The following is a 21,751-nucleotide window of genomic DNA, read 5'->3' as shown; positions in this document are numbered from 1 at the left end:
TCCCCCCCCCTTTGTATAGCCTCCATTCTCCCTCTTTGTATAGCCTCCATTCTCCCCCTTTGTATAGCCTCCATTCTCCCCCTTTGTATAGCCTCCATTCTCCCCCTTTGTATAGCCTCCATTCTCCCCCTTTGTATAGCTTCCATTCTCCCCCTTTGTATAGCCTCCATTCTCCCCCTTTGTATAGCCTCCATTCTCCCCCTTTGTATAGCCTCCATTCTCCCCCTTTGTATAGCTTCCATTCTCCCCCTTTGTATAGCCTCCATTCTCCCCCTTTCTATAGCCTCCATTCTCCCCCCTTTGTATAGCCTCCATTCTCCCCCCTTTGTATAGCCTCCATTCTCCCCCTTTGTATAGCCTCCATTCTCCCCCTTTGTATAGCCTCCATTCTCCCCCCTTTGTATAGCCTCCATTCTCCCCCTTTGTATAGCCTCCATTCTCCCCCTTTGTATAGCCTCCATTCTCCCCCCTTTGTATAGCCTCCATTCTCCCCCTTTGTATAGCCTCCATTCTCCCCCTTTGTATAGCCTCCATTCTCCCCCCTTTGTATAGCCTCCATTCTCCCCCTTTGTATAGCCTCCATTCTCCCCCTTTGTATAGCCTCCATTCTCCCCCTTTGTATAGCCTCCATTCTCCCCCCTTTGTATAGCCTCCATTCTCCCCCTTTGTATAGCCTCCATTCTCCCCCTTTCTATAGCCTCCATTCTCCCCCCTTTGTATAGCCTCCATTCTCCCTCCTTACTGTAGCTTCCATTCCCCTCTTTCTGTAGCTTCCGTTCTCCCCCCTATGTATAGCATCCGTCCCCCGTCCCCTCCTGTTATCTGTAGCCTCCTCTTTCCTGTACTCACCTTAACTTCTTCATTTTCCTTCCTTTCTCTTCTTCCTCGCTTCTGTCTTCTTCCTCGCTTCTGTCTTTTTTCTCGCTTCTGTCTTCTTTCTCTGTCTCCTCTACACTGGCAGCGTCGTGCGTCGTGACGTCACGACGCTGCCAGGCGCCGGGTAAATTTTAAAATGCGGTGCTGCTATAGTGCAGCACCGCATTATAGCGATCGAGCGGGCGGGCGGGCGAGCGGGCGGGCGATCGGGCGAGAGCATTTATTTAATTATCACTGGGTCCCCCTTTTCAGTGCCGCCCTCCAGAGCCCGGCGCCCTAGGCAACTGCCTAACGTTGCCTAATGGGAGCGCCGGGCCTGACACTTCTACTTCTCTTCTCCTTGTCTCAGATGACAGAGACATTGGGCTGGGTATGACAAGCCGATTACATGTAGTACTTTGACAAGTATCCATGTGGGTATTGTAGGACGCTTCTCATAACATATGACAGAGTGTTCCAAGCATGCTTTTATTAACGATTCTCCATACCCCCCTTTCCTAACTGTAAGCAAAAGTAATATGAACTTTCTATCCATCAGCTGTATTTGGATATAGTAGAACTGTTCAGTAATTTACAGTTGTACAGAATTCTTTTTTTTTCTCACTGAACCAGATACACCTATTAAGTAACTATAGATTTCTGCATAGGAACAATGTTGTTCCATTTCCAGGTTCATGCCCACCACAGTCACATTCAGGGGTCTATTTAGAATGTCCAAGCAAATAATAAATAATAAAGTGATCGCAATCAATTTACGAACAGGTTCTCATGGTGTGGCTGAATTTGCGATGCTCTAACCATAGGATATAATGTTCAGATGGTGTTAGCAGTCAGGGGCCATAAACGCAGTCCCTATAGGCATCTAGCAGGACTGGATTTGCGACTGAAGAGAATGGGACCGCAGCAGAAATCTCTGATATCTGTTGCAGTCCTCTAATAATAGCCTTGAAATATAAAAATGCAGTAATCCCCTCAAAAACTGCAGTTTTGGGGGATTTAAACCTCTTTGAAGGGTTCATAAATAGACCCCTCAGACTCATACTAGCATTACAAACCTATGCATGTATAACAGCTCCACAATCTTATATACAAATGCACACCAGTACAACAGCACAACGTTATCATGTCCTGATAAACAGTTATATACCCAGTCAGAGGGGTGCATTCAATTGTTAGCGAGTTTTTTTTTTCCCCGCCGGGTAAAAAAAATTAAAAATCTCCCGCGAGTTTTTGACGGCAATAGCGACCGTTTTGACTTAGCGCAGCGGGAAAACTCATGCAATTCAATTGAAAAAGAGGTAATGCTGCCCCCACGCGTTAAAAATTGTGTTTGCGAGATTTTAGGGGAGTTTTAACGCGGTGATGTAGAACACAAAAAAAAGGTTTGTAAACATTTCCATACATTAGATTACATTACACATTGAGAATATCTACATTACAGTACTTTATTTAGCATATTTTTTAATTAAACAATTTTTTACTATACAATCATCTATACCAGGCCTGTCCAACCTGCGGCCCTCCAGGTGTTGTGAAACTACAAACCCCAGCATGCTTTGCCAGTAGACAACCTGTTGATAGCTGGAAGGGCATGCTGGGACTTGTAGTTTCACAAACATCTGGAGGGCCGCAGGTTGGACAGGCCTGATCTATACCATGTCAAAACACATTACTACATTCACATTTGTACCAAAACCATACATAAATATAATAATTAGTGATTTTATTTTAATTTTTTTTTTTTATTTCATTATTTTTTCACAAGAAAATCAACTTACTCAAGTTAGGCATTAGTGATAAACATAAATTTAACTTTTTTTTTTAACCTTTTTACATGATTTCAAATACTTTTCAGATTTTTTTTTATTTTTAACACACCCCAAGGAGGTGCGAGATAAAACAGCATATTTTCCTGTTTTAACTGCTGCGTTAAAAAACAAGCAAACAATAGCTTTTAACGCGGCTGCCTCTCGCACACCCTATACTTTCAATAGACCTTCTACTGGCGTGCGAGAGGACCGTTTCATGAAACAAAATGTAGCGTTAAAAATGGAATTAAATTGCGGGTAAAGTTAACCTGCTCGATAATGATAAAAAAAAAACAGCGTTAAAATGACTTAACATGGTTAAAAAAAAAAAAACTCGCTGACAATTGAATACCCCCCTGAAAGTCATTTTAACATGAGTTTTTGCGATGGAAATCAGCGTATTATTTTATTTTTTAAATGAAAAATAAAACACTAAAAACTATATATTGATTTACATTACATTATTTAGGACCAATTTCTACAAAGTGCTTCATTGATCAATAACTCATTTGTACAAGTTTTATAGCAATATTTCCCAGGCTGTGCTATGATGTCAGCAGATAAAATAAACATACAAATGTGCTTCCTACATATATTTTTTATTTACTACTATATGCTGCAGTATTTGGCAACACCATTTGTATACCTGTTAGACTCATTTCTTATCTGTTATCATCATGCCTTTACTCTCTATGAAAGTTTCATGAGTTTTTATTACTTTTCATGTGAACACATCCTGAGAGGGCTGCTGGTAGAACAGAAGCTGATTTGACCCCGTCTTTTATTATGAAGTTATCTAATAACCAGGCAGTTGCCTGACTGTGCTGTAGAGTGATACCTATGACCCATAAACACCTCCCCTTAACACTCACAGTATACACTGTCATACACCGTGCACTGTTCTGCAAACAGGAAGCTTCCTGGCTCGCATTCTCCACCCTGGCTGCTGCAGGCAGTACACACCCTATTCAGGAGAAACTTAAATCTGGAGACTCCCTAAGGAAACTGTGCTAAAGAAAAAGGATTTTTTTTAAAAGGGATTGCTTGCTGGATTTCCACTGCACTCAAGATTGTTTTGTTCATTCTAAAATACTCACCTCAAACACTTCCAGGAACTGCAAGGTGAGTGCTAACCTGTCAACATGGCTTCAGGTTAGGAGAACTTCTAGTCACATCGGTAATTCTGCTGTGGTCTGTAGACATGGTGAAAGGATAGTTTGGATTTAAGGCTATTTCTCTCACTATTATTTGCTGTTTTCTGCAAATTAAATATGACATTTGATTGTTCATAAGCTTTACAGCATCTATACTGCCAAGTAAATGTGTGGCTGGGAAATGGCCCTAGTGGCCACACGTGAAGTTACATAGACTTTTTTTTAACAGGTAAAACGCATTTCTGCTATTTTTCTCTAGTGTAAATTGCTGCTTATATACAGTAGTTGGTAAAGTATAAGATATGTGCACGTTGCTTAGTATGTGCTGGAGTCAACTGGTCTAGCTGCATAACTGAGCAGGTCCCAGCATGCAGTCTTTTGAGAGTGCTCTGCTTCCTGACTAATATTCATTGATTACATTGTATCCTTTAGGAAAGAGTCTATCCGAATTACACGTAGGTTTCATGTTGATTGAATCAGGCTGTTAAACAGAACGTATAGGCCATTATTATTAGGGAACATGTATTTCTGTGTACATACTGCATGATTAACTTCATGGAAGCCAAACACATGAACGCTCACCGCTGTCTCCAGCCTCAGGAAATAAAGACAGAACACATATTGTCTTCCTTACAGTCTACCTGCAACTGCCAACATCTTGGGATTTTTCTTATAATGGAGACATTATTTTGTTGTGGTAGATACATAAAAACAACAAACATGTATGTTGATATAATATATGTGATATCCAAAGTTGAGTAAAATGTTTTTCAGATACATGTGCTAGTAGCAACAAGTTATTTTATATAATACTTGTGTTTTAACATAAGCGATGCTTTTCTAAAGATAGAAGTGTGTATATATTTATGTGTGTGTGTTACATATGTAATTATATTTTACACAGGTATAGTTTTATTCTTTAAACATACACTATTTGGACAAAAGTATTCGGATGCTTGACCATTACATCAACAGGGACTGTAATGACATTTACAGCGATAACAGCTTTCTCTCTTCTTGGAAGGCTTTCCACAAGATGTTGGAGTGTTTCTGTGGGAATTTGTGCCCATTCATTCTGTAGAGCATTTATGAAGTCAGGGACTGATGTTGGGCGAGAAGGCCTGGTTTGCAATCTCCGTTACAGCTCATCCCAAAGGTGTACGATGGGGTTGAGGTCAGAGCTCTGTGTGGGCCAGTCAAGTTATTCCACACCAAATTCATCAGACCATGTCTTTGTAGTCCTTGCTTTGTGCACTGGGGCACAGTCATTTTGGAATAGAAAAGGGCCTTACCCAAACTGTTGGCACAAAGTTGGAAGCATAGCATTGCTCAAAATTACTTGGTATGCAGAAGCATTAACATTGCACTTCACTGGACATAAGGGGCCTAGCCCAAACTCTGAAAAACAGCCTCATACCATTATCCCTCCTCCATCAAACTTTACAGTTGCCATAATGCAGTCAGATAGGCAACGTTCAAATCCAGACTCGCCCATCTGACTGCCAAACAGAAAAGCGTGATTTGTCATTCCACAGAACATGTTTCCACTGCTCCACGGTCCAGTGTCGGTGTGGTTTACACCACTCCATCTGAGGCTTGGCATTGGTCTTGGTGATGTGAGGCTTGCATGCACCCAATCTATTAAGCTCTCGCTGCACAGCTTTTGTGTTTACATTAATGCCAGTGGAAGTTTGGAACTCTTCAGCTATGGTCTCCTACTTTGTGGCTGAGCTGCTGTTGTTCCTAAACGCTTCCACCTTCTAATAATATCACTTACAGTTGACGTGTAATATCCAGCAGGGATGAAATTTCTTATTGCAAAGGTGGCATCCTATCACAGTACCACGCTTGAAGTCACTGAGCTCTTCAGAACGTCCCTTTTTGTATCACAAATGTTTGCAAATGGAGACTGCATGGTTAGGTGCTTGATTTTATACACCTCTGGCAACGAGTCTGATTGAAACACCTCAATTCAATAATTAACAGGTGTGGCCAAATACTTTTGTCCATATAGTATATTTCATGCACCCGATCAATTGACATGCTGGTGTTTTAAGTAGATTTGATCCCATACCATTTTTGTAAGAGATTCTGGGAATACGAAAATACACTTTTTTGAAAAATTTCATATCATTATACTAAGTATTTGAAGAGGGCGTTGTTTGAAACGCACTTCATGAGGCTATTTTTCTCAAAACTATATGTCTAAAATAGTTAAAAGTAAGATAAATTGTTTAGATGCCACTGTTATTTTGAAACCTGTTACACAAAAGTAATGAGTTGAGTTTGCTTATCTAAATAGAACGCTAAAATACATAATAAACAGAAAATGGCACACAAAGGGGGGAATTCAATTCAGCCGCAACTAACGCAGCGTTAAAGCTAATACCGTTATTACAGTAATTTTAAGCCTGCTTTCTGCTTGCGGCTCAGGGAGTTGCGAGCAAAAAGCAGGCGTTGAAATTACTGTAATTAACGGTAATTGTGCACACTATTACCGTAATATCGGTAATAGTGCGCAGGACGTGTTACTTTCGGCAGTAAAGCGGCCAATTGTATTCCCCCCAAACTGGTAGATATACAATGAGAATACAAAGTAGAGCATTTCAGCACATACATTTAGCCACTTCTTTGTGACCTTGTGCACAATTGCATTCCTATCATTCCATCTCCCTGCTCTTGTTACCGTACATGTCATTTGACTTGCTTTTTAGAGCCTGCAGAACTGTGAGAAAATGTCCTATTGATGCTTATTATGTTACGTATGCCTTCATTTAAGAGCACATATGCTGTTTGTGGACATTAGGAATCAGTGACATTCTGCTTAACAGTTCACGTTTGCTATAAATGTTCTTCACATAAATGATTCAGCAGGTTGTGATTTATGAAATTCATGCCACAATGTATAGTTGCTTCTTTATGCTCTAATCTTCAATTTCATGGACCTACATTACAAATAAAGCAAAAATAAATAAATTGATATAATATCAAACTTTCCAATTTAAATTTGTTATAGTATGATACAATTTTGCATACAGGACAGGTACATTTACATAGCCAGAATGACCAGCTCATGTCACCCTATAGAAGCTTCTTCATGTCACTATATAGAGAGAGTGCCACCATATAGTTTCATCCATTGTATGGCCCCATTACACAAAAAGGGGCATATTCAATTGTTAGCGAGTTTAGAAGTTCGAGCGCGTTAAGTCATTTTTTTTGTTTTTTTCCTTATTTTCGAGCGGGGAAACTTCTCCCGCAATTCTAATCTTTTTTTTTTTTTTACCGAAACGGTGTTATCGCGCTCCAACCGTTTGTCAATGTTAAAGTATAGGCTGGATGCGAACCCTCAGCGGAAAAAGCAATACAATTGTTTTTTAACGCTGTGGGTGAAACAGGCAAATCTGCTGTTTCATCTCGCACCTCCTTGGTCTGCTCAAAGAAATTTTTTTTTTATTAAGTTAAGAAAAATATACATTAAACTGAAAAAATAGGTGTAAAAGTTCATAAAAATAACCTAAAAACCGAAAAGTACTTAAAAAAGTGTAATAATAATTAATAATTTTTGGAAAGTTCCCCCTTTAGAAAAAAACATTAGTGGTGCATGTATTTAAACTTTATATCATTTTTTTAAGGAAGGGGGGGTGGTTGTGCCTGACCTCAGTCAGCTCTCGGTGAAAAGTAGCATGTTATTTATTTATTTTTTAAAACCAAAATCGTTTGCTCCCCACTCTATTTAGTCTTAACCCCAGTGCTGGCAGGCTATTGATGTGTGAGTTAAAATCTTTGAAAAATTTGCCGTAGGGTTCCCCCTATTTTAATTGAATCAGCACTAGGCAAACCAGCCGGGATGATAGGCACTATGGCAGGGGGGGGGGGGGGAGGGGGGGGGGGTAGGGAAATACAGTTTGGGTCCCACGGCCATAATGATTAAACACCCACAGACTGTTCAGCGCTGGCCTGGATTCCCTAGGGAGTGTGGTGCGCTGAAAAATGTAAGCGGGCCACCCCCCTAGCGACACCCAGCCCAGTGCCGATAGCACTAGGGCTCTTCCTACTACCCCTGGGCTGTGGGTAGTAGGGTAATAAATGGGGATTTTGTATGAAAAAAAACAAAAAATAAATAAATTTTGATTTGTGGAACTACATGTCCCAGCCAGCCATGTTGGCCTAAATAGTGTGGGCATGCTGCTACTTGTCTAACTACAAGCACCAGCGTACCCATAGCACCCAGGGCATGTTTGCACTTGTAGAACCACAAGTGCCAACATGCTCTTACACCCACGGCTGGCTGTGATCTGTAGTTCCACAAAGCAAAATGTTAAATAAAAGCACAACACCCTCATTCCAACCACATATCTTTATTAAAAATAATAAAACCCCAAGAAATACAGTAAACACCCTTATGTACACCATAGATTTTTATAAAAAAAAAAAAAAATACTCACCATGGACGAAATCCTCAGTTTTATGATGCTTTACCTACACACACTCATTTACACAAAGTCCCAAAAATTATTTCTACCTTCGAAGAAACGTCCGGCTTGCCCACTGTGCCACAAATATTTGTACCTTACAAATGTCCATGCTTGGCCAGTGTTCAAGAAATGTTTGTAAATGGCAAAAAATTTACCTCCTTGTAAAATCTTTTAATCTGCTGTCCAGGGGGGCATTGTTGCTTGCAGTGCTGGGGCCCTTCTTGATTGCAGTGTGGGGGCCCATTCTCTTGTGCAGTGCTGGGGCCCTTCTTGATTGCAGTGTGGGGGCCCATTCTCTTGTGCAGTGCTGGGGCCCTTCTTGATTGCAGTGTGGGGGCCCATTCTCTTGTGCAGTGCTGGGGCCCTTCTTGATTGCAGTGTGGGGGCCCATTCTCGTGTGCAGTGCTGGGGCCCTTCTTGATTGCAGTGTAGGGGCCCAATCTCCTTTGCAGTGCTGGGGCCCTTCTTGATTGAATTAATTTGCATTCATTTTTTATACTAAAATGACTGCCTTAACCACTCCTCATTTCAAACTCGCTAGGACCAATAATAGAGCGCGAGGGGGTGGATGCAATGTTAACAATTGAATTGAGCGGTTTTTTTTTTTTTAAACGAGCGCTCAAACAGGAAAAAACGAGCTTGGGTTTTTTTTTTCCCCAGAGCGCGGGATTTTCAACCGTCTCGCTAACAATTGAATATGCCCCATAGAGTCTTAAATGGCACCATATAGTTCTATAATGACAACATACAACCCAAAAACTTCACCATATATCACCTCAATTACCCCAACCCCAGCCCCACGTGGCAGCTATAGGAAGTAGTGCTATAATTGATTGCAGCCTAAAACTGCACTTCCTATTGAACACCAATTCAACTTGTACCTTTTGTAAGGCTGTAACAGCCTTACTTCTTGTAGCAGTTGAGGCCTGTCACTTTGCCGTTTTTTTTTAAATAATTTTTTCCCTGTGAGTGGACCTTGCTGTGTGATGGGCTTCACTCAGTGTGCTCACATCATCATGTCCCCAAACTATCACTTAGTAGGGCCATTTCAGTTAGCAATTATATAGAAGACTGTTTCAAGTTGTTTTGGAGGCACATACAGATGTGTTTACACAGAAAGTTGTTTCCTATCCTACCACTCTTTCCTAGTTGATTGCTGCAAAAATGACAACTACTCTTGAATTTTTCAAAGTGCCAAGGATGCATTGTAAAATTTCACATGGCAGAGCAGCTATAGTGTGCAAAATGATTTTACTTTTTATACCTGCCCATTCTCTAGTTTCAAATAAAAGTCTGTATTACTTACTGTAATACTCTCTGGGTCTGATTTGTGTTCGGATGTACATCCATTTGCATAGCGTAGCTTGCATGAAATAGCTCAATGCATTCCTCAGAAACGGACCTTTACTCATTGAAAGCAGGGTGTTCTGACGTTATTGTTTTATTTCATGATCAAATTTTTTTTTCATGTGGCCTTTTATTATACATACTGTTGTGCGTATACTGAAGTCTGTTGTGTGTGTTTACGTACTGCCAGTACTATGAAAGTAGAGCGAACTATTAAAGTAATTCTATCGTTCTCAAATAAGCATTGCATAGGCGATTGTATTGTGTTTCCAAGGCACAAAGGAATTTATTTTAGCAGATGTAAAAAGTTAACAGTTCAATACATGATTATAATATAATACAGCATAGTACAGCCAATACCAAAAGATACATACATACCGCTGCGTTCGCATGCGCTCCCACAGGTACCAGTGGACAGTAGTTCACTCTAGAATACTGTGGTCAGAGAATGACTGAAGCTAGTGGGAGCACAGCTATGATTATATACATTCAGTGTTACAGAGAGAACAATGCAGATGAAGTGGCTTGCTTCTATAGGTCCAGACTTCAGGTCATATGCTAGTTCAAACAACCCCCTCAAAGGCTGAGGGTCAACATTCCAGATGATTCTCCCACCCAGAAACCAGTTACAACTAGTCCATTAGCATTTTACAGTTTGGTATCACTCTGACTATTTATTCCCTAACATCAATAACTAGAGTATGCAATATGCGATCTCTTCGGCGAATGAACCGGACAGCTGCTGATGAATAGGGGATCAAAATGATATCAGACATGACACATTTCCTATAACCTGAACCTTAAATAACACTGAAGTGTACATATAATCATAATATATAAACTAATAATAAACCAAATACTATCTGCTCATAAATCACTGTATAACGGAACCAATATGAATTATATAAATAACTAAATGTTGTAATGCAAGTGTGTGCGTGCTTATTTTACTGTGCGATCGCAGTATGCCACGTGTAGCATGGCATACTGAGTGCAATCGCACAATAAAACAATATTAACCAATATACTTTCGTTCATCCAACTATACGACTTCGACAGTACTTGCACCCAGATTTAAATGGAAACATATATTGAAATACACTTGGATTTGAATACGATTTTGTGCTTTTCTTTGGAATCAGGACCTCTATGTCTACTAGATTACCAACAATTTTGCATTGATTCTTAAATATTGTATATATATTTATGCCTGATATTTCATTACTTGTCAGTCATAAATATATGCCCCAATTCCTCATTACTATATATTAATTAAAATTTAAATTGTAGTCTGATGTCAGAAACTATATTGATAAAATGAACAAAGGTTATACAGTAGGATTAGTATAAAATACACCACTCTGTTTTTTTGCATAAAACTAAATAATTAATCCTATTGATTTGATTTTAATGGATAATATATGTGCTGATAATCTTCTTATCTTCATATGTGTAGTACTTCTGATAAGAAAAGGAGCATGGTAATGTCACATACTCATAAAGGAATACGGCAAAAATGTCAAGCATGTCTGACCATAAAACTCACAAACAATACTAAGGGCTAGATTTACTAAGCTGCGGGTTTGAAAAAAGTGGGGATGTTGCCTATAGCAATCAATCAGATTCTAGCTGTCATTTTGTAGAAGGTACTAAATAAATGAAAGCTAGAATCTGATTGGTTGCTATAGGCAACATCCCCACTTTTGCAAACCCGCAGCTTAGTAAATCTAGCCCTAAGTCTCCTATTTTGCCTTGCAGTCATGTTATGAAGAGATTACATGAATTCTGCATGCGGTTTCAAATTACAATTTTTCACTTACATTGTTACCTTTATTACATTTACAGTTTCATAAAGATGATAATAATTTTGTTGTTGAAGCCACAAACATAAAACATTCAGGATTTAAACATTCTGGGTTTAGGGAAGGGCAGACATGGCATTGCCTCTGTAATCACCCACAATTTCCCATAATGTTTAATCTTTTCAAACTGCTTTACCAACACTGGTCAAAGGTGTAAGTCTGCATCATAGCATCCAATAAAATAATTGCTTTGATTGTCCAACCTGCACTTAATAGATAAAACTTATTGCTATGGTTTTAGTGTTTATTTGCACCGTTGAACAATAAATTATCTTTATTTTGGTCTTAGAGTGTTGGGAATATATTTACCAAGTTATTATATAAAATAAATATGCTTTAAGGCACATAGAATATGAAGAATTTAGAAAACATATATTAAGAAGCATAAAGATAGAGACAGAACTATAGTGGGTGCAGGGTTCCAGTCACTAGGCATCCTGGAGGTAAGAGAGGCCCTGACAATACTGGATTGCCTCCCCTCCATCACCCTCTATCTGAGGCCCCTTTCCCCCTTACCAAACTACGGTCCCTACTGCGCTCTTGAGAGGAAGTGTTGGAAATATGTCATGATAAACAGATTGCTCCCAGTTCTCTGGGTGGATAGCGCTGGCCATTCTCCAGCCATATTACTGAATATCCACTAGGTAGCTTCCAGCTCTCTGATTGGTGGACAATGACTTTCGTTAACCATAGATATCCACTTCACGGTCCTGTGATTTGTGAATGATATTCCACGGTCAACCGTAAGTGATATTATTAGAAATTGGAAGTGTTTAGGAACAACAGCAACTCAGCAACGAAGCGGAAGACCACGTAAAATCACAGAGCGGGGTCAACGACTGCTAAGGTGCATGGTGCTTAACAGTCAACAACACACTGCTGATTCCATAGCTGAAGAGTTCCGAACTTCCACTGGCATTCATGTAAGCACAAAACTGTGCGGCAGGAGCTTAATAGAATGGGTTTCTGTGGACGAGCAGCTGCATGTAAGCCTCACATCACCAAGACCAATGCCAAGCGATGGATGGAGTGGTGTAAAGTGCACAGACACTGGACTGTGTAACAGTGAAAGAGTGTTCTGTGAAGTAATGAATTACGCTTCTCTGTTTAGCAGTCAGATGGGCGAGTCTGGGTTTGGCGAATGCCTGGAGAACATTACCTGCCTGATTGCATTATGCCAACTGTGAAGTTTAGTGGAGGAGGGATAATGGTGTGGGGCTGTTTTCAAGGTTTGAGCTAGGCCCCTTATGTCCAGTGAAGGGCAATGTTAATGCTTCAGCATACCAAGTTATTTTGGACAATGATATGCTTCCAACTTTGTGGCAACATTTTGGAGAAGGCCTTTTTCTATTCCAACATGACTGTACTCCAGTGCACAAAGCAAGGACTACAAAGACATGGTCTGATGAATTTGGTGTGGAAGAACTTGACTGTCCCGCACAGAGCCCTGACCTCAACCCCATCGAACACCTTTGGGATGAACTGGAACAGAGATTGCGAGCCAGGCCTTCTCCTCCAACATCAGTGCCTGATCTCATAAATGCTCTACAGAATGAATGGGCACAAATTCCCACAAAAACACTCCAACATTTTGTGGAAAGCCTTCCAAGAGGAGTGGACGCTGTTATTGCTGCAAAAGGGGGACCAACTCCATATTAAAGTATATGTATTTGAATACAATGTCATTACAGTCCCTGTTGGTGTAATGGTCAAATTTCCGAATACTTTTGTCCATATAGTGTATTTGGGGCTTAGAAGTTACCATGTCTTTTATCAGTTGTGGTTAAGCATTTGACTGGAAACTTGGCATAGTTTGCTTAATAATGATGCTAGCATACAAATACTTTGGATATGTGTAGGAATCCCAATCCAATCCTGCCCAAGGCTGGAAGACTTTCATCATGAATCATTGTAAATTAACTGACTGGCTCAGTTTTCATTGCAGAAAATCTTGAATAAATAAAATCCTCTAACGATCCTCCCCTTACTGTTCTCCTATCATGGCTGTAATTCAGCCATATAAGAAATGTTGTTTGTTTGTTTTTTTAAATTCATGCAAAAGCAAATTGCACCTATGTTTTATAACAATGGCCATTAGACCTCTGTTATGGTAATTGTATAATATGTGATTGAATCGTACCTTTTAGATCCATCTTTTTTTATTTTTATTATGTTATTTTTTTTATGTTGTTTACATTTTCTCATACATCTTGATTTAGGAAAAACCTGTTTGTTTAGATGGTTATATAGCTCAAGGTCTAATCATACCATACCCCTACTACCGATGCATATTATCAAACATACAAACGGAAATTTATTTGTGAGTTGTATTTTAAAGCTGCCTAGGAAAATAATTCCCTCCATTGAGCTGGAGCCCCGGGGACTGCTGCATGCAGCCGCTGTTTTGTTTCTCTCACAGCCCAGTAGAATCACGTTTCTTTAAAAATTAATGGAAAAACAATTTGTACCCTTACTTAAATATCAATAGTGAACAGCAACATGGCCATTAGACTTATAAGTTGGTCTTTCTTTAACATCTAAATTTTAGAACAGTATCGTTCTGCTTGTTCTGCACGTGCATCTCATATTGTAAATTGTTTTAAGATTCACAAATTCGTAGTAGGTGGCACAAGAACATGGGTAAGGAAATAGCTTCTGAGCACATGCCACATACTGAAAACAGAAAATAAATTAAATTGCATTATCACATAATTTCCTGAGAATTGTTCAGCATTTAGCCCATCTTTCCTCATATGTATCAAATACACTTCATATATGTGTAACATACATTATATTTTGTTGAAAGGCGAAATGTTGCATAAAAAATTTTTTCACTGTTATTTCTACAACATTTTTCTTTGAAGATTTTTGGAAAATCAGTTTGTACCCATGTTCATAATAATTGTTTATGGTAATTGATTACTGTGACACAAATAAGCTATGTTCTCCTGCAGTTATTGTATTAGGAATGTGGTCACTAATGCCATGAATCCTACTTCTCATGTTCCTCCTCTACTTATGCTGCCAGTCTCTACAAATAAAATACAATTATTGCAGGAGGAACCACAGGTGATTATTAGTACTATTCCTACTGCAGGTAAATGCTTCATAAGCATGTTGCTCCAGCAGATGAATTGAAGCAGGAGTAGGAAGAGGGCCAGGAGTTGAGATGAGAACCTTGCCCCTGCCACCAGGGATGCCAAGAAGGGGGGGGGGGGGTGTTCTAAGTCCTGGGGCCTGGGCCTGCCTGTGGAGACCCAGGACTCCACTGGAGCACCTACTAAAGGTGGGGGTTTAGGGGGGATGGGGAGCTGACAGCTGCTCTCAATCCCAGGTATCTAAATTGGTATCTTTTGTAGAATGTTTGTGATGTTGCCTCAAACAAGTTCCAAATGAAATTGTACTGATAGACAGAAGCATAATTAAGACTGTGCTAATGTGCTACTCATATTTTAATGTGGGCCCACCACAAAGCTACCCAAATGTGCCTGAAATGCACAGGGCCGCCGAGAGGGGGGGGGAGCGGGTACTAATTACCCGGGCCCGGCATGTCAGGGGGCCCGGCCCGGGCCCTTGCGCTGCTGATTTTTTTTAATTTTTTAATTTTTTTTTTCAAAACGTTTTTTTTCCTTTCCTTTTTTTTTTTTTTTTTTTTTTGGCGGGGGGGGGGGGGGGCTCGGTCGTTGGTGGGGGGAGCAGGCTAGTTTAAAAAAAAAAAAAAAACATACTCACCTGATCGCGGAGCCGGCATCCCTCCTCTCTGCTGCTCTGTGCTCTATTCAGACTGTCTGAATGCTGGGTGTGATGTCATCATGTCATGCCCAGCATTCAGTCAGTCTGGAGCAATGGAGCACAGAGCAGCAGAGAAGACCAAGAGAGGAGAAAAGGTAAGTGAAGGGAGGAAAACGAGGGGGGCACAGAGGGGTTAAAAAACGGGGGGGGGGGGGGGCAGCATGACAGAGGGGTTAAAAAATGAGGGGGAGCACAAAGGGGTTAAAAAACGGGGGGGCAGCATGACAGAGGGGTTAAAAAATGAGGGGGCACAAAGGGGTTAAAAAACGGGGGGGCAGCATGACAGAGGGGTTAAAAAATAAGGGGGGGCACAGAGGGGTTAAAAAACGGGGAAGCAGCATGTCAGAGGAGTTAAAAACGGGGAAGCAGCATGTCAGAGGGGTTAAAAAATTAGGGGGAGCACAGAGGGGTTAAAAAACGGGAAAGCAGCATGTCAAAGGGGTTAAAAACGGGGAAGCAGCATGTCAGAGGGGTTAAAAAATGAGGGGGAGCACAGAGGGGTTAAAAAATGGGAAAGCAGCATGTCAGAGGGGTTAAAAAATGAGTGGGGGCACAGAGGGGTTAAAAAATGGGAAAGCAGCATGTCAGAGGGGTTAAAAATTGAGGGGGGAGCACAGAGGGGTTAAAAAACGGGAAAGCAGCATGTCAGAGGGGTTAAAAAATGAGAGGGGCACAGATGGGTTAAAAAATGGGAAAGCAGCATGTCAGAGGGGTTAAAAATTGAGGGGGGAGCACAGAGGGGTTAAAAAATGGGAAAGCAGCATGACAGAGGGGGTGAAAAAATGAGAGGGGCACAGATGGGTTAAAAAACGGGGCAGTATGGCACAGTGGGGTTAATAAACAGGGGTCAGCATGGCACAGTGGGGTTAAAAAATGGTGGGCAGCATGACACAGTGGGGTTACAAAGGGGGGGGGAGGCATGGCACAGTGGGATTGAAAAAGGGGGGGAGCAGCATAGTATAGTCTGATGAAGGGGAGCCAGATGAAGGGGGCAAAAACAGCATGGAGGGCACAGTGTGATCATAAGGCATGGCGATGATGAAGGGGCACATTATTGTAATATTGGAGCTGGAGGAAGGCCTAATTATTAATCGTGGGTGCTATTGATTTAACGCTGGGGCTGGCTGTAATTTTCTAAATGTAGCCATTTTTTTTTCAAAATAGGTCCTTCAACATTTCTGGATCCGGACAAGCCACAACTAAAGAAAGCAGCAGCCACAGGTGGAGAAAGTGAGAAGAACAGGTAGGAGAGAGCAGCACAGTGTGTGAAATGTTGTGATTCTAGTAGGGACAATACCAATTTTTGGTGAATGTTGTGTCCAATGTAAGGTGTAGGCCAAGACTGAACTGTTTGTGTACACACTGCATTGTTTGTATACTACCCTGTGGTGGTAGATGTCCTGAAAGTCAGGAGTGCTTAAACATATGTGACGCTCCGGCGAATTGAGAGCCTAGTGGTTTTTATGTTAGCCACGCCCAAATGGCACGTTTGCCACGCCCCCAAATGCATGACCGCACCTCCCAAAATTTTTGCACTGCCGTTTGGCTAGCCACGCCCCTGAATATATGACCATATAACTAATCTTTTTTGCGCCGCCGTAAGGCGGCGCAAAAAAATTTTGGGGCTTACTTCACTATGAGGGGGGCCCCATGAATTTGTTGTACCCGGGCCCTGAATTCTTCTTGGCAGCCCTGGAAATGCAGTGTCAGAGCAAGGTTTTGAACATTTGTCCCTGGATATTATTATAAGCCTGTTTTTATAATTAATGTACAACCTGCTCAGTACCACTTCTCTTTTTCTGTATGCATGTCTTAATATTTGTTATACTTCTATATGTTGTATACGATAATAATTATTGACGGGCAGACTGGAATTTTTTCATGTTAACTTGCCTGAACAGGTCATTTTCAGAAACAGATGGGTGAGGAGTATATCAAGTGTTATAGTCTCTTCTGTGTGTTCTTTATTTTTTTTTTAATTGTTGTTAAATGTTTAGTCAAGTGTTACAGTCTTGCTGCTTTTAGTCTGGTACCAGTTTTGTGTCTGGCATTTCTGGAAGCCCCAAAGAGGGCAGATTTAAGGTGTTTTTAAAGGAGCGTGTGAAGGATCTCTGTCTGAAACATCACACTGTAGCTTACTATATCTAGGATCAATTAAACTTTTGCAAAGATAAGGTGGACTTCAGTGATGTTTCCCCTAACTGTCACAAAGTTTTTCCAAGTAAGCCTTATATGATTGCATTTCCACTGAGTCATTCCGAAGTCAATCTGAAGTTGATTTGATTAAAATAACTCGTTTCTCCCATTGCCTGTGGATATTTTGTGCCACTGAAGCACTCAAGAGTCTGGATGGAACATTTCAGACTTGATGCTTCACTACAGCAGCTCCAGCCAAAGAATTGTAGAGATCGGCCAAGACAACGATGCCCCTGCCAAATTGAGCTTATAATCTATGAGGAGCGGGGAACACATACATAAGGTAGCAGAATGACAGTAGTTGCTGTTGGTCGGGAAAGTGTGTGGCTACTGTAAGGCATAAGTAATTTTAGCTACCAATAAAACAGCAGCCATTGGCAAATGGCATTCCTTTGCAGTGGTGTGGTGCAATTGAAATGAGAATGATCTTTTTGCTCACAAACAAGAAATCCATGTTTTAAAGCCTTACTGGGAACCCCATGCTTAATATATATCTGTATAATCATTCAGCGCAAACTAAGAGTGCACATATATTTACAGAGAGGCAGCAAAACTCTGAAGAGATAATGTGCAAAAGTGTAAATGTCAAGTGAAAGTCCAACCTAAAAACTCTTTAGTACCACCCCTTTCATTGAATGAAAACTGCAAATGAAGGCAAAATGCAATCTGAAGGCACAATATGCATTCCATTAAGAGTATAGAAAGGGACCCTGATCAGGGGCTGGCTGGCAGACTTTAGCCCGGGGGCTGCCCCATACGTAGCGGTCCAACCATAAAGGGTGGTTTTTGGTGCAACATATATTTATCAGAATAAAAAACGAGTCTATTTTAGTGCTGCTTAACCCAGCAGTAGTTTATTATTCAGTGTGCTCCCCAGCACCTTTTTCCCGATTGCTGCACCTGTCTGTTTTTAATTGCCACCCAGCTCTCCTATTATAACAGGCACTATGTGAGCACTACAACCAGCAGTGTGTGTTAGACCACTGACCGCTAGTCCTGGCAGGTGTGGGCAATAGCCTCCAACATTATTCATTATTATTGTAATGTATTACTGCCCCCACGTGCTTCTTAATGCCACCCGCTGGCAAAATTTTCTGGGGAGAATGCGGTTATTATAAATGATAAATCTTAATGAAAATAAATTTAAAAAAAACAAAAACAATCCTTACTTTATATTGCATTTTATTTTATGTTTCTTCCCCCTACTAAACCTTTTTCTTTACATACCTGGCTGATTAAAATGAGGTATATATTTATATCATATTATAGCAATATATTATATAATATTGTTATATTACAGTATTGGGGCTGATTTATAAAAGTGCAGAAAGCCCTTTTGCTTTAAAAAAAAAAAACCCTCATGTTTTTGCTAGCAAAAGGGCTTGAGCAAATCACCGGGGGTCAATATGACACCCTTGCCCATAGCTGGATTAAGACAGGGTGCCCCTATGATTTAATATGGTTATTATTTTAAACAAATACACAGGTAATACTGTGTGCAGGTGCACGTAGCTTTGCCTTCACGAGCAGTACACTGTGAAGCGGGACATGACTCCCAACTGCTCCTGCAGTCAGACCAAATCTTGACTTAGCGGGACTGCCCCATCAGATCCAGGAGAGAGGAGGCTGCTGGGTCCCGGCGCCCGACGGATTGGTAAGTTTCTGTGTTTTGTTTTGTTTTATGTCTGGCCCGCGGCACCCCAGTGACAGCGCCGCGGCACCCCTGGGAGCCGCGGCGCACAGTTTGGGAACCGCCGGTGTAGACGATTAGTATGAGGATCCTTCTGTGATAGGATGGCGCCGGCCCTGACGTCCGAGGCATCGACCTCAAGAACAAATGCTTTAGCTGGATCTGGATGTTTAAGGACCTCAGCTGAGATAAAGGCCTTTTTCAGGCTTTTGAATGAGGCTACTGCTTGAGACGACCAATTAGTTGGGTCCATTCCTTTATGGGTCAAAGCGACAATGGGAGCCACAATGTCAGCGAAGTTGTAAATGAACCTTCGATAATAATTGGAGAAGCCCAGAAACCTCTGTACCGCCATTAGATTGTTGGGTTGTACCCAATCCACAATAGCCTGGACCTTTGTTGAAACCATAGAAAATCCCTCAGAAGAGATTACGTAACCTAAAAAGGATACCTTCTGCACCTCAAACTCACACTTTTCCAGCTTGGCGTAGAGGTGGTTTTCTCGCAATTTTCGTAAGACTTGTTTGACGTGAGTCTGATGTGCGAGTAAAGATTTGGAATAGATGACCACTAAACCACCCAGGAAGTCTCGGAGGACCTCGTTGATCAAGTCCTGGAACACTGCAGGCGCATTGCTGAGGCCAAACGGCATGACCAGATACTCGTAGTGGCCAGAGTGCGTATTGAAAGCCGTTTTCCACTCATCTCCTTCTTTGATACGGATGAGATTATACGCTCCACGAAGGTCGATTTTAGTGAAGACAGTAGCCTCTCTTAACTGATCAAACAATACTGAGATGAGCGGGAGGGGATAGGTGTTCTTGACTGTGATAAGATTCAATCCCCGGTAGTCAATACAGGGTCTTAACCCTCCATCCTTTTGTGATAAAAAGAAGCATCCTGCTCCTACGGGAGATTTAGATGGCCTGATAAAGCCTTTCTCCAGGTTTTCATCGATATATATTCCTGCATGGATTTTGTTTCTGGAGCAGAAAGGGAATACAAACGCCCCTTAGGTAACTTGGAACCAGGAATAAGTTCGATGGCACAGTCAAAGTCACGATGTGGCGGTAAGGTATCAGCAGCCTTCTTGGAGAACACGTCCCAGAACTCATGATACTGTGAGGGAAGCTGCTCCGGAATAGGCTGAATCATACGCAGAGACAGTGACAAGCAAGACTGTGTACAATAAGTACTCCACTGGACAATCTCTCCTTTTACCCAGTCTATGACAGGGTTATGACAGGAAAGCCATGGGTGGCCCAAGATCAAAGGAACCTGCGAACAATCGATCAGGAAGAAGGTGATTGACTCAGAATGGAGAGCTCCTATCTTCAACTATAGTGGCGGGGTCTCCCAGGAAATCTTGCCACCAGGCAACGTACTTCCGTCTAAGCCACAGACAGTAATAGCAGATTTGAGTTTTACCATCGGAATTCCGGCAGAGCGGGCAAACCCGATATCAAGGAAGTTGCCTGCAGCTCTGCTATCAATGAAGGCCGACAGGTCCACAAAGCGAGCCCGGAAGGTGAGCTGTGCAGGGATTAATACAGCATTTTTCGGGGATATAATTTGCAGACCTAGGTGAACTTTCCCCTCATTCCCTAGGCATGGTCTTTTCCCGACTTATTTGGGCAGGAACGGGAGAAGTGGCCTTTTATGCCACAGTAGATACATAGACCTTGCGAACGTCTCCTGTCTCTTTCCTCAGAAGAGAGACGATATGCTCCTTATTGCATAGGCTCCTCATCATCCGTGGAAACAGGAATCAGAACAGATGGAGGAGAAGATGCCTCTTTTTCAGTTTTTCGCTCTTTAATTCTCCTGTCAATTTTAATGGAGAGGTGCATCAGATCCTCCAGTGAGGTAGGAGACGGATATTGCACCAAAGAGTCTTTGATTTGTTCTGACAGGCCTAAACGAAACTGACTGCGTAAGGCAGGGTCATTCCATCCGCTATCAGGTGACCACCTAAGAAATTCCGCGCAGTATTCTTCTGCCGACCGCCGGCCTTGTTTCAAAGCCCGTAGATGAGCTTCCGCGGAGGCAACTCGATCCGGGTCATCATACAGTAGACCCAATGCCTCAAAGAAAGAGTCTACGGACTGCATGGCAGGACTGGTCTCCGGCAAAGAAAAAGCCCAGGACTGGGGGTCACCTTGTAGGAGGGAAATGATGATCCCGACTCTTTGATGCTCTGAACCGGAGGAACGGGGTCTCAACCGGAAATAGAGCTTGTAACTTTCCCTGAAATTCCGGAACAGAGATCTATTTCCAGAGAAGCGATCCGGCAAATTCATCTTAGGTTCACAGGAGGAACTTGGAGTGGGTTGAGAAGTTTTCTTCTTCTTGAACCGACAGACGCTCAGCCAATCCCTGGATCATCTGATACAAGGACTCAACATGGGGGCCTGTGCTGGAGACGGTGTGGATCCGCTTCTATCCATCGCAACCTCGTCTTAGTGTGTGGGCCGGTTATAATGTTAGGAACCCCTCCAGCCGGCACGGCACAACCCGGAATCTACTCTGCCAGTCAGGTGTTCACTGG

General features: G+C 41.7%; 1 protein-coding gene across 1 annotated transcript in view; it reads left to right on the top strand.

Annotated features, from left to right (window-relative positions):
- The first annotated feature begins 3,600 nt into the window (after positions 1-3,600).
- The window catches only part of TJP2 (tight junction protein 2), a 114,493-nt gene continuing 96,342 nt past the window's right edge, over positions 3,601-21,751 (top strand). The window contains exon 1 of the mRNA XM_075208657.1: positions 3,601-3,806. The gene's annotated coding sequence lies outside the window, so the exon portion shown is untranslated. The remainder of the gene's footprint in view (positions 3,807-21,751) is intronic.

This window comes from Mixophyes fleayi, chromosome 1 (assembly GCF_038048845.1).
Source record: "Mixophyes fleayi isolate aMixFle1 chromosome 1, aMixFle1.hap1, whole genome shotgun sequence".
NCBI classification, from domain to species: domain Eukaryota; kingdom Metazoa; phylum Chordata; class Amphibia; order Anura; family Limnodynastidae; genus Mixophyes; species Mixophyes fleayi.
Note: the sequence above shows the minus strand (reverse complement) of the source record. Positions and strands in the feature narration are given on the sequence as shown.